General features: G+C 41.8%; 1 protein-coding gene and 1 pseudogene across 1 annotated transcript in view; one reads left to right on the forward strand and one right to left on the reverse strand.

Moving 5' to 3' along the window:
* Positions 1 to 15544, forward strand: part of LYPD6 (LY6/PLAUR domain containing 6) — a 149617-nt gene that overhangs the window by 34618 nt on the left and 99455 nt on the right. The window lies entirely within an intron of this gene.
* On the reverse strand, positions 6732 to 6858 carry LOC111546223 (annotated as a pseudogene).

Raw genomic sequence — 15544 nt, forward strand, 5'->3', positions numbered from 1 at the left:
CAGGGCTTTTCTGAGATTCCTTTGGGGGTGTCCAGGCTAATGGGAGAAGCAGCTGGAGGAGAATATGGCAGGCTGAGTGCCCGGCACACAGTAGGCATACAGTGATTGCTAGTGTCTTTAGCTTCTCCTTTTAAACTTTAGCTCTTTAGTTGAAAATTAGGAGCCACTGGATTTTCTGTTAGTGGCTAATGTCAAGAGTGGCTGAGAAAAATGTTTGAAACTGAGGAGAAAATAATGACTCAGATATTAGACACATATAAACATTAGAAGGGAACTTAATGATTATCTCATATCCCAACCTTCTGCATCACAGATGGTGAAACCAAGGCCCTGAGAAGTTGAGTGACTTGACATCACAAGGCTATTAAATGACAGAGAAGGACCAGAAGCCAGGTCTTTTAACTCCTTCATGTCTCTCAGATATGTAGATGGCATTTCTTCCTGTTTTTTCTTTTTCTTAGAGTTAACTCCATGAAAGGTTCTAATCAGCATATAAAACATAGCCCTTCATGAACTTATTCCTCTTTCTTTGCTTTTTGTATCCCTCTATTACCAGAAAGCGGTCCCAATCCAGACCCCAAGAGAGGGTTCCTGGGCCTCGTGCAAGAAAGAATTTGTGGCAAGTTCATATTGTAAAGTGAAAGTAAGTTTATTAAGAAAGTAAAGAAACAAAAGAATGGCTGCTCCATAGGCAGAGCAGCAGCATGGGCTGCTCACCCGAGTATCCTTACAGTTACTTCTTGATTATATGCTAAACAAGGGGTGGATTATTCATGAGTTTTCTGGGAAAGAGGTATGCAGTTCCTGGAAATGAGAGTTCCTCCCTGTTTTAGACTATATAGGGTAACTTCCTGATGTTGCTGTGGCATTTGTAAACTGTCATGGTGCTGTTGGAAGTGTCTTTTAGCATGCTAATACATTATAATTAGTGTATAATGAGCAGTGAGGACGACCAGAGGTCACTTTTGTCACCATCTTGGCTGTGGTGGGTTTTGTCCAGCTTCTTTACCACAACTTGCTTATCAGTAGGGTCTTTGTGACCTGTATTTTGTACCAGCCTCCTAATCTCATCCTGTGACTAAGAATGCCTTCATTTTAACCTCCTGGGAATACAGCTCAGTAGGTCTCAGCCTTATTTTACCCAGACCCTGTTCAAGATGGAGTTGCTGTGGTTCAAATGCCTCTGACACCTCAGTGGCATCAGGCATCTACCATGCACTTGAGCTAGTCATTTCAGCATCAGTTTTGTCTCCATCTTATACAGCATTCAGCTAGTCATCGAGTCCTGTTGGTATCACTTTGGAAATGTCTCTCACACCTATATTTGCTTTTATTTCCTACATTACTTCCTTAATTTAGTCTTTCCTTGTTTTGTTTTTTTCCCCTCTGGACTATTAAATTAGCTTTTTAATTGGGTTCTGCCTTCTGCAATCCACTGTCTCCACTGCCTCTGGAGTTTTCTTTTTGAAACATAAATCTGAATGATGGGTTTACTAGCCTTCAGTGGCCTTTCATTCTATTGAAAAGTCCCTTTCTCTAGCTGTAGCCTTTCACAATATAGCTTTGATGTCCCTCTTCAACATTTTCTTCTGACCATTTTCTACTCCTTTTATCTGCCAAGACTCTGATCACACCAGCCCATTCAATGTTCCTAACTTTCCAAAGTACTTTCCTGGGACGCCCTTCATCACCTCAATTTGAGCACACATCAGTGCTCAATTCTCTGCATGTGTAGGAGAAGAAAAGTTGTTTTCCTTTGTTCTTCATAATTCTTAATTGGAGTGGACCCCTGTAACAAAAGACAGATTAAGATGGGAAAAACAAACACAAGTTTATTAGCACATATAGTTCATATATCCATGGGAGATAAATGAGTAAATCTCAAAAAGGTAGATTTGAATTCAGTCTTAAATTCCATCTTTAGCTAAAACAAAGAAAGCTGTTGAGGGATACGGTTATGGGAGGTAACCAGGAAAAGCATGAGACACAAGGGTAAGATTCCTTATATAGATTTAAATTGGTGCCTTCTCCATTAATACGAGTCTCTAGTGATTTAGAGTCATCTTTCCTGATGCAGAGAAGGTGACACAGTTACAAATAGAGATTTCCTTTACAGATGTAAACTTTCCTACAAAAGGGTAACTTCTGCTCTGCTTTTAGAGCTTCTCCTGTATTTTCAATGTTCAAAATAATCAGCTTGAAATAATCTTTATGCCAAAGAGGCATACTTTGAGATGGCGTATTCTAGTCTCTTAAACACATCACTTTCTTTATGAGGCCTCCTTTCCTTTCTTGGTCGAGAGAAACAGATGGATCTTCTGTTACCCACAGAGCACTTTGTTTCTTCTCTAACCATACTGAGTGCTGTAGTCTGATGTGCATGAGAATTAATTTTCTTTTTGAATATGTCTGTTTTACTCAATAGTTTGTGAAGTCCTTGAGCTCAGCAGTTGTATCAAATTCATTTTTATATCCTTGGTACCTGTGGTAGACTGAATAATAGTCCCCTATAGATTTTCATGTTCTAATCCCTGGAGCCTGTCAGTATATTACCTTACCTGGTAAAAGGGATTTCTTAGATGTGATTAAGTTGAAGATCCTGAGATGGGGCTATTATCTTATCATGGTGGAGAAAGGCAGGAGGGTTGGGGCAGAGAAGATGATGTGATGAGAGAAGCAGGGGACGAGAGGGGATAGTCAGAAGAAGCAGAGGTTGCAATGATGTGCTTTGAAGATAAAGGAAGGCACCATGAGCCAAGGAGTGCATGTAGCCTCTGGAAGTTAGAAAAGGCAAGGAAGCTCATTCTCCCTTAAAGCCTCCATAAGGAATGAAGCTGTGCAGATGCTTGATTTTAGCCCAGTAAGACCCATATTGGATCTAACCTTCAGAACTTTGAGATAACACGTTTGTGTAAGTTTCGAGCTGTTAATTTTGTGGTAATTTGTTACAGCAGCAATAGGAAACTAATGCAGTCGAGGAGAGGAAAAATATTTTTTTCTCTACCCATTGTAGGTTTATGGATGAGGCCTCTCTAACAAAAGACAGATTAACAAGGAAAAAAACATACAAATTTATTTAATAAATTTGTATGTGATGTGGGAGCCTTCATAAGGAAATTGAGACCCACAGAAATGGGTAAACCTGAGTATTTGTAGGCTAGGTTTGATAATGAGTGGATAGTAGTGGAGAAGTATGATAGGATAAAAAGGGCATAATGTAATGGGAATAAATTGAGGAGAACTTAGAAAGATCTGTTTGTTCAGATTCTGCTCTGTGACTGTCTTAATCCATTTTGTGCTGCTACAACAGAATAGCTGAGACTGGGCAACTTATAAACAATATAAGTTTACTTGTTTAATGGTTCCAGAGGTTGAGAAGTTAAATATCAAGGATCTGGCATCTGCGGGGGGGGGGGGGGGGGGGGGGGGTTTTTGCTGCATCATCCCATGGTGGAAGGTAGACGGGAAGGAGAGTGCTTGTGAGAGAGTGAGAAGTGAAGGGGGCTAGAACTCATTATTTTCTTAGGAATGTACTGTTACGATAAATAACCCACTCTGAAACTAATGGCATTAATGCATTCCGAGTCACCTCTTAAAGATCCCACCTCTCAACACTGTTGCATGGGAGATTTAAGTTTTCAACACATGCAGTTTGAGGGACACATTCAACTCAAAACAGTGACCCTTCATCTTCAGAGACAAGGAAGTTCCTTTTCTCCTGGTATAGGGAAGCACCTCTTAGATGAGGGTCAATGATCTCCTTCAAGGGAAGGTCAGTAAGTTAAGTTCTTCCTAGGTTTCTTGACCAGCTTTAGGGGAGAAGTACAGGGGCAGGTCAGAGAGATCTTCCTGCTACTGAAGGAATTTTTCTCACATTCCTTTAGCCTTAAAGTTTCAGTCCGCCACAGTGCCATGTTTTGGGTTAGTATGGTCTGAGCCCCATCAGCAGCACTTACACACATGTAACATGCAGTTGGGCTCAGTGTATTTGCATCTGACCTTGACTAATCAGAGAATTGTTCTCGATGCCCATGATGATGAAAGCTAACATTTGTTGAACCTTTTGCTGTGTGCCAGTCACTGTGGTCAACATTTATACATGATCCTCATAATCACGCTATGGCACTATTATTATCCCTATTTGGCAGATGAGGAAACTGATGCACAAAGTGTTTTGATAATTTTCCCCCAATCACACTACCCAATAGGTGATGGCACTGGGACTTGGAAGTGAGCAGTCTGGCTCCCAGGTCTGTGGCCACAGCACTCTGTCCTGCTTAGTCATGTTCTCATGTCACATATATAGAGTTCATGTGTGCTGCCCTAGTGTGGTATGTTGTGAAGAAAATTGGAAGAGCTGGATTTGAATATTGATGCCTACAGTAATCAGTTGACTCTGTAAATGTGGGCAAGTCAGCTAACCTAGATCTGTGTGCCTGTCTTTGTTAAATCATTCTTTTTGTGCTTACCTTATGGGGTTAATATGAAGACTGAATGATAAATCACATGAGAAAGTGCTTTGAGAAACAGCAGGCACTACACATATGCTATTTATCAGTATATATTTGCTTGATGTGTATCTTCTGCAGATTTCCTCATACCAGGATTACCTGGCTGGTCTGACTCATTTGGTGACTAGGGGCTTAATAATATTTGCTAAATGCATTTGATAAAAATGCTCTTTTGTCCTCTTAGTTCTCATTCTTATATTTTGGGTTGTTGACACTAAAAATCTGAAAGCTCAGAATTTAGTCTCCTTCATAGAACTTTATTTTCTTTCCTACTTTTAAAAAAATGAGGCTTTCTTATCTCACTCCTGAGCTAATATTTTTATCTTGTAGCCCATAGGAAGGTGGGACTTACAGAAGATTTGCAATGATTTCAGCAGCTTTTCAGAAGGGCTTTGAGTGAACAGTTAATCTCTTGAGAATGCAAAGTCATTTGTGGCGGAGAGTCTTAGGCCAGTGTTGAGTTGCAAATCCTGGGGAGTCCTGACTCAAGAAGATAGGGAATTTAAAAAGAAAGGCAGTGAAATACATTTGATTCTTTTTCTCCCTGTCTTGCCTTAGCCTGCAATGTTACTTATTCCTTTAAGAGGCTTTAATTGCTAATTGTCTGCTGTTTGATTTTGAGGTTAGTTCAGATCACCAGGATGATGGAAGGCCTGACCTGACCAGACCTGAATTCATTGGTACATTCTCAACTTTTTGAAAAATTAATGAGTTTTGGCTGAGACACACCTGAATTTTGCAGCATCTTGTTTTTATTTATTGTTTCTTTTGTTTACTTGTCAGATATTCCCGCCCACAACATGGATTTACAGAGTAGAATTTTTTTTTTTTCTTTTGCATGTTCAAAGTAAGTCAAGCTATCCTGATTGGTGCAACATACAGACATAAAATGATACTTTGAGGGGCATCCTTATGGATGCATTTTTGTTCCTCTCTCATTGTTTCCCTGATATGAATTCTTAGACATGGAATTACTCCAGGAAGGGTACCAACTTAAAACATTAAAATCAAACCAAACCAAAAAAAGATGCATATTAATAGATCGTGTTCCCTAAAGGCTGTACTAATGAACACTCCCACCAGTAGCGTATGAGAATGCAGATCTCATGGCAACTTTGTCAGTGTTCACTTACTCCGTAGCGTCTCCGGAGTACTCACAATCTTCCAGGTTCGGACATTTTTCAGAAGTTTTCCAAGTCACCTTAGGTGGTTGGAAGCTGAAACCACTGGTTTAGTTAATAGGAGAAAAGTATTTTCTTACTATCTCTTAGTGGTTTGAATCTCTCTCACTATCCCCTTAAAATAGATCAGTTGCTTTAGGTCATTGGTGTGTTTTGCTATACAGGACATACTATGCCTAATGAGCAGTCCCTTCATCAGTCTAAAACTCTCTTGAACCACTAATTCACAATAATGTCACCTCTAGGCTTATTAACATAATCTTTTGCCCATGCAAAGCTCTCCAGTGTTCAAATAATTCTGCTGGATGATGTTACCTTTCAACTGAACCGCATCATCTTGTTGGCAAAGCAGTTCACGAATACTATCATTTCACTATTGCAGGGACCTTGGAATTAGACATCTTCATTCTATTTTTACAGAAAAACAAAAAGGAACTCAAATAAGTAGCTTTTCTCTAAGGTTGTGCAACTTATAATCACATGTTAGGACTCAGTGTAGGTCTTCTGACTTCAAGTTCAGAGTTTCCAATGCTGTGTCAGAACCTGTCTTTGGCTTTCTCTAGTTCTGCTGCTTTTTAAATACGCAAATGGATCTGGTTATTGGATTGTTATTAAGGTTTTTTTTTTTTAATGTTTGCATTTCTTTTTTTTTTTTTTTTTTTTTTTGAGGCGGGATCTCGCTCTGTCGCCCGGACTAGAGTGCAGTGGCGGGATCTCAGCTCACTGCAAGCTCCGCCTCCCGGGTTTACGCCATTCTCCTGCCTCAGCCTCCGGAGTAGCTGGGACCACAGGCGCCCGCCACCTTGCCCGGCTAGTTTTTTTTTTTTTTGTATTTTTAGTAGAGACGGGGTTTCACCGTGTTAGCCAGGATCTCGATCTCCTGACCTCGTGATCCGCCCGTCTCGGCCTCCCAAAGTGCTGGGATTACAGGCTTGAGCCACCGCGCCCGGACTGCATTTCTTATGCTCATTTTCTTCTCTGTATGCTCATTTAGAATTCTACATATTTACAGCTGTGTTTCTCAACTTTTTTTTTTTATTATTGCTCCTCCTTTCCTAGGAGAAAAATTTAATTTAAATTACATTCTTCCTAATGATAGAAATTAAATATTAAACTGATAAGAACAGATACTATACTTGATCTTAGCCAAAAGGCTGAGAAGTGAAGAGAAACTAGATATTAAGAAATAAGATTTTGACAGGTACAGTTGAGCCTCGGAGGACCACAAACTATGATGTCTGATACTTTGTTCCTCAACAACCAATGTTAATCTTCTTGGGAGTTAAGAAATGCTGTTAATGGACACACCAATTTAGATGACTAACCCTGGCTATCAGGGCAGAGAGGACAGCTGTTGAGCATACTGATGGATCGTATAACCATATGTGTATAACTAGTGGAACACATGACACTGACATTACTCTCAGCTCACATCAACTAATGACTTACAGGGAAGCTGTGCTTAGTGTGGATGGCTAATTATTCAAACATGCATTCTGTATGATTAAACCACATGGAATTTCACATTTGCTTTTGTTTTCCATATATTTTATGGGTCATATAGGTTATATCTCCACCTTTCACCCACTACCTGCCTTTTTTTTAAAAATTAAATATGAGCTTTGTATGAGGCTTTTGTCTACTTGTGGTCACAGCTCTGGGCTGAACTTTTAGATTCATTAGTTTCTGATTTGTGGCAGTTACCTACATTTTTACTTATACTTTTAGATAAATAAATGCTGGCATGTTCACAGGCAGGAAAGCACTGCATTGGTAGATAAGGGCCATTCCATGCTGGGCTTGACTGGTTGCCACTAACTCTGACATCCGTGACCCTTTGGCAGGGAAAGAATGTGAATGAGTGAGAATAAAGAGCCCCAGGTAGCTTCTGTTTGTTTTTGCAAGAGAGCCAGATCTAGGTGATTTGGGAGAATGCCAGATACTATAAACACAGAGCCAGAGAAAAAGAAAAAGGATGACAAGAAGAGCCCGGGGACTGGGGGCGGTACACTTGCAGGGAGTAGAGGTTGGCCCTGAAGAAGGTTTTCATTCATTTCTATGTGTAGAATTTTTAAGATTAACTTGCTAATTTTTTTTATTGAAGTCAAGCAAGATTTTATGTCATTTATCAGGGTTCATAGAGTATCTATTTATAGAAGTCAGAATAAAAGTAAATGAACCATGAATGCTAACATGCATCTTGCAAATTTAATAAGATTTAAAAGTTAAATAAACCAATGAGCCTGAGGATTTTCTCCAGGGCCCCTTTACAAGTTTTAACTTTGTTTCCTTTCCACCCACTTCATTTTACACAGTCTTGTGTGATTCTTTTAGCCTTAGCTTGTAGAATACTAAAATGATTTACAAGCCTGCATTTAGAGGATATTTCATTTTTAGTTAAACATTTACATGATGATGGCTTTCTATGTAACCTGCTGAAAAACAAAGTTTTTTTTTTTTTTTTCTTTTTTTCAAGTGCTAGACTGTCAATCAGGATAAAGGAGATTGTATGAATTATTTGTTGCTGCATAACAAACTGCCAAAAGTAAAACAACAAATATTTATTATATCAAATGTTATATGGCTTAGGCGGGTCCTGTGCTTCAGGGTCTCTTACAAGGCTGCAATCAGTTGTTAGCCAGGACAGGGATCTTATCTGAAGGCTCAACCAGGAAAGATCCACTTCCGTGCTCCCATGGTTGTTGCATAATCCAGTTTGTTGAGGGCTTTTGGGCTGAGGGCCTCAGTTCCTAACTGCTTTGGGGGCCACCTTCAGTTCCTGGTTATGTGGGCCTTCTCGACATTGGAACTTGCCTCCTCAAAGCCAGCAAGAGATACAATCTGCTGGAAAGACATCCACCATCTTTGCCATATTATGTTGGTTAGAGAGCCATTAGACCAGCCCACACTAAAGGGCAGGAGAACACACAAGCACATTTACACCAGATCGAGGGGCACCTTAGGATCCTACGCCAAGGAGATACGTGACTCCATCCCAACAAGCCTTCAGGATCTTAGATTATTTGAGGGAAGAGACCTTTTTTCTGTAGTTAAAATATTTACAAAGCCTTTGTGAGGTGGTAGCTAGCACTCTGTGCTGAACTGGATTGTAGAGCCCTGGGCTAGGACTGTGTGCGGCATTAAAGACCAGCCACTCTGTAAATGCACGTAGAAAACAACCTCCTTGAGGAATATCAAGCAAGAGAAAGAAGAGGCCTCAGAGTGCCAGCAAAACAATGGCAGAAAACATATCCTTATCTTTTCCTTCCCATTTTCAAAGCTGTGTTAGAGGGAAAGGAATATATTCTGGTTCTGGAGATTTTCAGTTTTCTTTTTACCTCATTAATTCCTGGCTGGGTGCTCCAGGACGAGATATCCAAAAAGCCTTTTTTGAATCGCAGGTACTGTGAATATAAATAGAAGAAAGACACCATCTCTTCCTTTAAGGAACTTACAGTCTTAAGGAAGAGACACAGATGGAAGTGGACAATTACCAAATATCATCAAAAAGCCTGAGAAAAAGTTATGCGAAAGCTACTGTGTGAGCACAGAGGCTGTAAACCTAATCCTAAGTTGCAGGTGGGTGAGTATTAGACGTCACTCAAGAAAGCCTTCATGGAAGAGGTGACACAGAGTTGAATTAGTTGGACTTAACCTTTGAAGAAATGAAGGCAGGCTTTGCTGGGAGGCATTGGAGTACTAGATATAAAGGCTTAGAAGCAGGACAGCATTTGGGACCTCACAAAACTGCAAGTTGTTCAGTGTGGATGGAGTTTAGGGGCCTTCTTGGGAAGTGGTAAAAATTGTGGCTGGAGCTGAGTGTGGTGATGCCTGAAATCCCAGCTATTCAGGAGGCTGAGGCAGGAGGATCGCGTGAGCCCAGGAGTCAGCAGCTGCAGTGATCTATGATTGCACCACTGCACTCCAGCCTGGGTGACAGAGTGAGACCCTGTCTCTACAAATAAAAAATAAAAAGATGAAACTGGTAAGGTAGGCAGGAATAAAATGATCATCAGAGTTCTTGGATGTTGTTCCAATGATTTTGGACTTTACCTTAGAAGAATCAGGGGATAATTCAATCAGATTATGCTTTAGAAGTAGAGAAGGGGTGTTAGGAGACAAGAAGACCAAATAGTATGTAGGCGAAGGGAGAGGGGGTCTAAAATACAATGAAGTCAGAGGGAGAGGAGACAGTGAATTTGAGATCCTAAGGATGCAGAATCCTCAAGACAGCATGATAGCACTGCTTGTGAAGGGGGAAACAGGAAGAAGGGAAGCTTGACTTAGATTTCTGACTTCAGTGACTGGGTAGACGGTGGGGTGACTCGCCCGTCTACAAAATATTGCAAAGTGATACGTTTGAGTTCAGTTTTGGAATTATACATTATAGGGGTTTGTAGGAATCTGAGCAGAGATGAGCAGTGTTTCAGGGTGTCCAGATCTGGAGCTCAGGTGAATATGGAGGAGACCACCAGGGGAGAGTATGCAGACCCAGAGGAGAAAAAAAAGTGAAGGGTGAGTGCCTGTGACATCTGCAGTTAGGGGGAAGAGGACACTGTAAGAGAGGAGAAGAAATGAGTGGTATGATAATCGAGGTTCCCGGGGTTACAGGCCACAGGAGCCAACACAAGCTAGCTCAAGCAAAAACACACCTTATAGAATTTAGGATATCAGGCACTAAAGGTTCTGGAACTAGGACCCAAAAAGTCTCCAGGAGCACCGCAGGTACTCTTCACACTAAGGTCCTCATATTGCAGCAAAGCTCTTTCCTTTTTCTGTCTAAACACCATCTTCCTCCACTGCTCTGTGGGAGTGACAAACCCACAGCTCCTGAGTTGAAGCACCCCTCCCCCTAATAATGAGGTCACCCATCCAATTGACTGCCTTTCGACCTCAACTCCAGTTTTCTGGGAGAGTTAGTCTAGTATTTCATCTTGGAAAGGTGCCCATGGTGTCATGCAGTACAAATGTAGCTAATGAGGGCCCACCTTGGCTGTAGTCAGCCCTTAGAGAAAGAAGGATGTAGTTAGAATCGTATCTATCATGGGCAGCCAAAATGATAGGAAGACAGTGGCAGGAAGAGGGGTCAAAAAAGCCAGACAAAGGGAGAAATTCGAAGAGGAGGGAGAAAGTGGTCCACTGTGCTAGATGCCGCTGACCCAACAGAAGGATTGACTTCAGGACGAAGAGGACTGTGAGTCCACGACTGAGTAGCTAAGTTTGTGAAAATAAGTGGGCAATTGTTGGTTTTCATGTTGGTAAGGCATAAGTACACTTCTCTGTGGGGGAAGAGGAGGAACAGGCATTAAATTGGGAGGGTAGACAATACAGATGAAGGAGGGCATAACGGATGGATGAGATTCCCGAGGAAGCAAGAGGGAACACAGGCGGAGGGATTAGCAGCAGACAGGAACAGGCCACGGCTCTCACCAAGGCAGGCAGGAAAGTGGGGTGCAGATGTAGATAATTTGGAGGGTGGGCTGCTAAGTAATTAAGTCCAGATTCTGGTGACAGGAATTATTTACTCTTGACAAAACCCTAAGTTCTCTTGCTCCTTAAATGTATTGAATCAATGCTGCGATTTAAAGACCTTTGACAACTAAAGAATCTGGTATTCCTGTGCCGGGGGATTGACACAGAGAGCTTAGGCCAGGCCGGGACTCTTTATAGGAGCCCCCAGTTGGGCCCAGTGTCCCTGTCTGAAGTGAATGCTCCTGTGTTCCTGCTGTGGTCTGTGTTCCCCCAGAATCCATATGTTGAAACTTAATTTCCAGTGTGATAGTATTAAGAGGGGGAGCCTTTAGGAGGTGATTTAGTCATGAGGGTGGAGCCCTCATGAGTGGGATTAATGACCTTATATAAGAGGCGTGAGGGTGCTGTTCATCCCTGTTCCCCTCCCATCTCTTTTACCTTGTGAGGGTGCAGCAGCAAGGCACTATCTTGGAAGCAGAGAACAGCTCTCACCAGACACGGAATCTGCTGGTGCTCTGGTCTTGGAATTTCCACCGTCAAGAGCTGTGAGTAGTACACTTCTGATGCTTATAAATATATTACCCGGTCTGTGGTATATTGTTATAGCAGAACAAACAGACTTGGACAATTCCTAAGTAAGTTCAGGAACATCCCAAGAGAAGCAAACATAAAAATATGAATGTATCACTCCAGCCTGGGCAACAGTGAGACCCTGTCCCTACAAAAAATTAAAAAAGTTAGCTGGGCATGGTGGTGTGCACCTGTAGTCCCAGCTACTCAGGAGGCTGAAGTAGGAGAATTGCTTGAGCCTAGGAATTCAGAGTTACATAAGTGAGCTATGATTTCTCCACTGTTCTCTGGCCTAGACAACAGAGTAAGACCCTGTCTGTTAAAAAATAATGAATGTAGCTAATGACAACTGTACACAAATTAGAAAATTTCGAGTTTGTCTTTCTCCTGTCTTCTTGCCATGGCTTTCCTCTCCTCACTGAGGCTGACTTCTTTTTATAAGTGACAGGATCCCACTCTGTTGCCCAGGCTGGAGAGCAGGGGGCGAGGCCATGGCTCACTGCAGCCTTGACCTCTCAGTCTCAGGTGATTGAGGCCGACTCCTGGTTGCATGAACAGTATAGGGCTGGGATCCTGTGCAAGATGGCCTTGCCCCAAGTCTGTCAGCTGTCACTGGTGAAGCATGTATCTAAGGATGTCTGGCCCTAACTGGACTCATCTTCCCACCTACCACTCCATTTACCAGAAGACCTGGAAGGTTTTCTTCCATGCATCTTTAGCCAGGCTAAGTGAGAATTACTCACATAGGATTCAAGAGAAACTTAGGTGTAGTAAAAAAGAGAAAGTGGAGTTATATAACATGAAATATTCTAAAGCAATATTTTTTCCTCTAAGATATCTTCTGGTTTAGTTTATCGAAAAGAGGATGGGATGATGGTGATTTTACTCAAGTTAATTTATATTTCAAATGGAAGAAGCAAGCATGGTTTTTTATTTTATTTTTATTTTTATTTTTATTTTTTTTGTATTTAGGAAGCGAAAACCATGATTTGTGGGAATTCTTTCATGGTAATAGTCACCAGCATTTTTTGAGTGCCTCATATGCGCCTGAAATTGTGTTGTCAGAACCCGTGCCTGGCACTTAGCAGGCGTCAGGAGGCACGGGTCTGCTGATGCACTTAACTAGTGTTTGTGTTACCAGAAGATGCAGAGGGCAGACTTTCTAGTACCAGGGATGAGCTATGAGAGTAGCTTTGTCAAATCTGCCAGACTTTGCTGGAGTGGCCATAGTACTCCTATTTAATCCTGATATTAGGCCTAGAAATTCTCTGCTTGATCTGAGAAAAGGGTATTGGACCATCAAGGGAGCAAAAACAAGTCCTTAAGCCCTTCTGTCTGCCCATCCACGGAGGCTTCAGAAATTCCAAACCCAGGGGAGATGGCTGTTTGGGCTTCAGGTGGCAGAATAACTCGTAGGAGAGCTGAGGCGTTCCAGGGATTTGCTTCCCTGGGGTATTTATTTGAATAGGCCCTTATTCTGGACAGAAGGACTACAGGACTGTGCCTTGAAATAGAGGTTTGTTAGCCTTCTTCCTGGGTGAATAGAATGTTCAGTGGGTGCAGGTAAGGCTTTATCAGACTTCAAGCTGCCCCACCACAGCCCATCCTCATTGATTCCTAATACTTGCAATACAACTCTTATCAGTGAGATCTTACGCCTGATAAAGTCCCATTCCTCTCTTAAGACTATAGCCATATACTTTGCTCTTGCTATTGAATTTTTGTCACTTTGAAGTCTCTGTTTGAATTTAAAGAGTGGTTTCTTTGACTAACTTTCCCTAGCAGAATATCCAGATTGGTTCAAAACCCGTGAGTAGAGGCAGTAGGTCCTCTTAAATACTGTTGTCTTAAATACTGAGGGACAATTCACAAGGACACCTTCATCTGGAGTGTTGGGTGCATTTAATTCTCACTTTTTAATTAGCAAACTATTTTGGGAATTGAGACATTTGACATTAGATGACTCCAGGATATCACTGTCTTAAAGCTGGTCTAATAAACTTGCAAAGCATTCGAAGAATTTGGTTTAGTTTAAAAAATTATTGTTCTGGCCTGGCACCATGGCTCACGCCTGTAATCCCAGCACTTTGGGAGGCCGAGGTGGGTGGATCACAAGGTCGGGAGATCGAGACCATCCTGACTAACACGGTGAAACCCTGTCTTTACTAAAAATACAAAAAATTAGCCGGGTGTGGTGGCAGGCACCTGTAGTCCCAGCTACTTGGGAGGCTGAGGCAGGAGAATGGCGTGAACCCAGGAGGCAGAGCTTGCAGTGAGCCGAGATTACGCCACCGCACTCCAGCCTGGGCAACAGAGCAAGACTCTCTCTCAAAAAAAAAAAAAAAAAAAATTATTGACCTCTATGAGCCAATGTATATAATGGTCAAGAAAAGACAATACTAATCCATTGTAATAAAAGCTAGAGTAGTAGTTTCCTCTGAAGAGGGTGGGGACAGGACAGGGCATAAGCTTTCTAGAATGCTGGAAGTGTTTATAACTTGGTTCAGGTGTGAGGTAGGGGCATACAAATGTAAAAATTCATAGAGCTTTATTTATAGCAGTGAAAAAGAACACAAAAATTTTCATCTAGGTGTTGATCCCATCATTCCCTAAGATTGCAGGCTTCATTATAGGTCCTTAGTGTAAACCTTTGTGGGGTTTTAAGACCCCATAGGGAGTTACAGGATCAGATTTATGCTTTGAGCAGCTCTCTGGTTGATGCTAGAGAAGGGGTTGGAGGGGACTGAGTGAGAGCAGTGGCCATGACTGGGAGGCTGATGCTGTGGTCAGTAAGAGAGAGCAGGCCCTTGATTAGAGTGCAGGCAAGGGGCTTTGGGAGGTTCAAGAGAAGGTGTTGAAGGTGACTCCCAGGAGTCATACACGAGCAGTTGTGTGGAGGGAAGGGCCATTGCCTGGAGATAAAGAATTCAGCTGCAGACATGTTTAGTTTCTAATGCCAGTGAGCCACCCTTGAAGATGACAAGTAGGTAATTAAGTAGATAAGTCTGGAGTCAGAAAATCGGTCTGAGCTGAAGTTATAAATTTGGGAGTTGCTGGCGTGGTATTTAAAGCAATGGGAATGCATGAAATCATTTTGAGAGAGAGCATAGAATAGGAAGGAAAGGGGTTCCAGGACTGTGTCCTGAGAAATTGCCACATTTGGAGGTCAGGTAGGGGAGGAGTCAGAATAGGAGGCTGAAGAGGAGTGAAAGGGGAGTACAAGGGCAGCAAGGAGACTGGGCTGTCCTGGCATCCAAGGGAAGAATGTTACAAGAAGTGGAGAGTGGTCAACTGTGGTGAGTGCTGTTGAGTAGTCGAATAAGTGGAGGACTGAAATCCTCAGTGGGATTTCATAGCATGGGGGGCATCCATCATCTCAGCAAGAATGGCTTATATGGAGGTGTGCTGGTAGAAGCCACACTGCAGTGAAGCAAAGCTGTACTTTTTTTTCTTGCAGGTTATTTGTTGCTTTAGTCGTGTATTCAGAATATCAATCTTGCATGTAACATTTAATTATATAAGTTTAATTCTATTGTGTAATGTAAAGGGATTAATTGGAATCCAGTTTCCTTAGCTGTTTTAGTGAAATAAATTGAAGATAGAAAATTGCTGTGGGAAACTAGTTTTGAGGCTTTGTATTTACTCAGTTGGATTTTTAAAGAGGTCATTTTATGGTCCATTCCTGCCCCCATGCGGGAATGAACTGCATGATACTTGATTCATATTGCTTTAAAGGGCAAGGTATTGAGGGAACTTCTTGGGACATTTAGAATTTCTCTAGCTGATCCTGAGGCTAAGTATCCCTGGAGG

Source organism: Piliocolobus tephrosceles, chromosome 11 (genome assembly GCF_002776525.5).
Source record: "Piliocolobus tephrosceles isolate RC106 chromosome 11, ASM277652v3, whole genome shotgun sequence".
NCBI classification, from domain to species: domain Eukaryota; kingdom Metazoa; phylum Chordata; class Mammalia; order Primates; family Cercopithecidae; genus Piliocolobus; species Piliocolobus tephrosceles.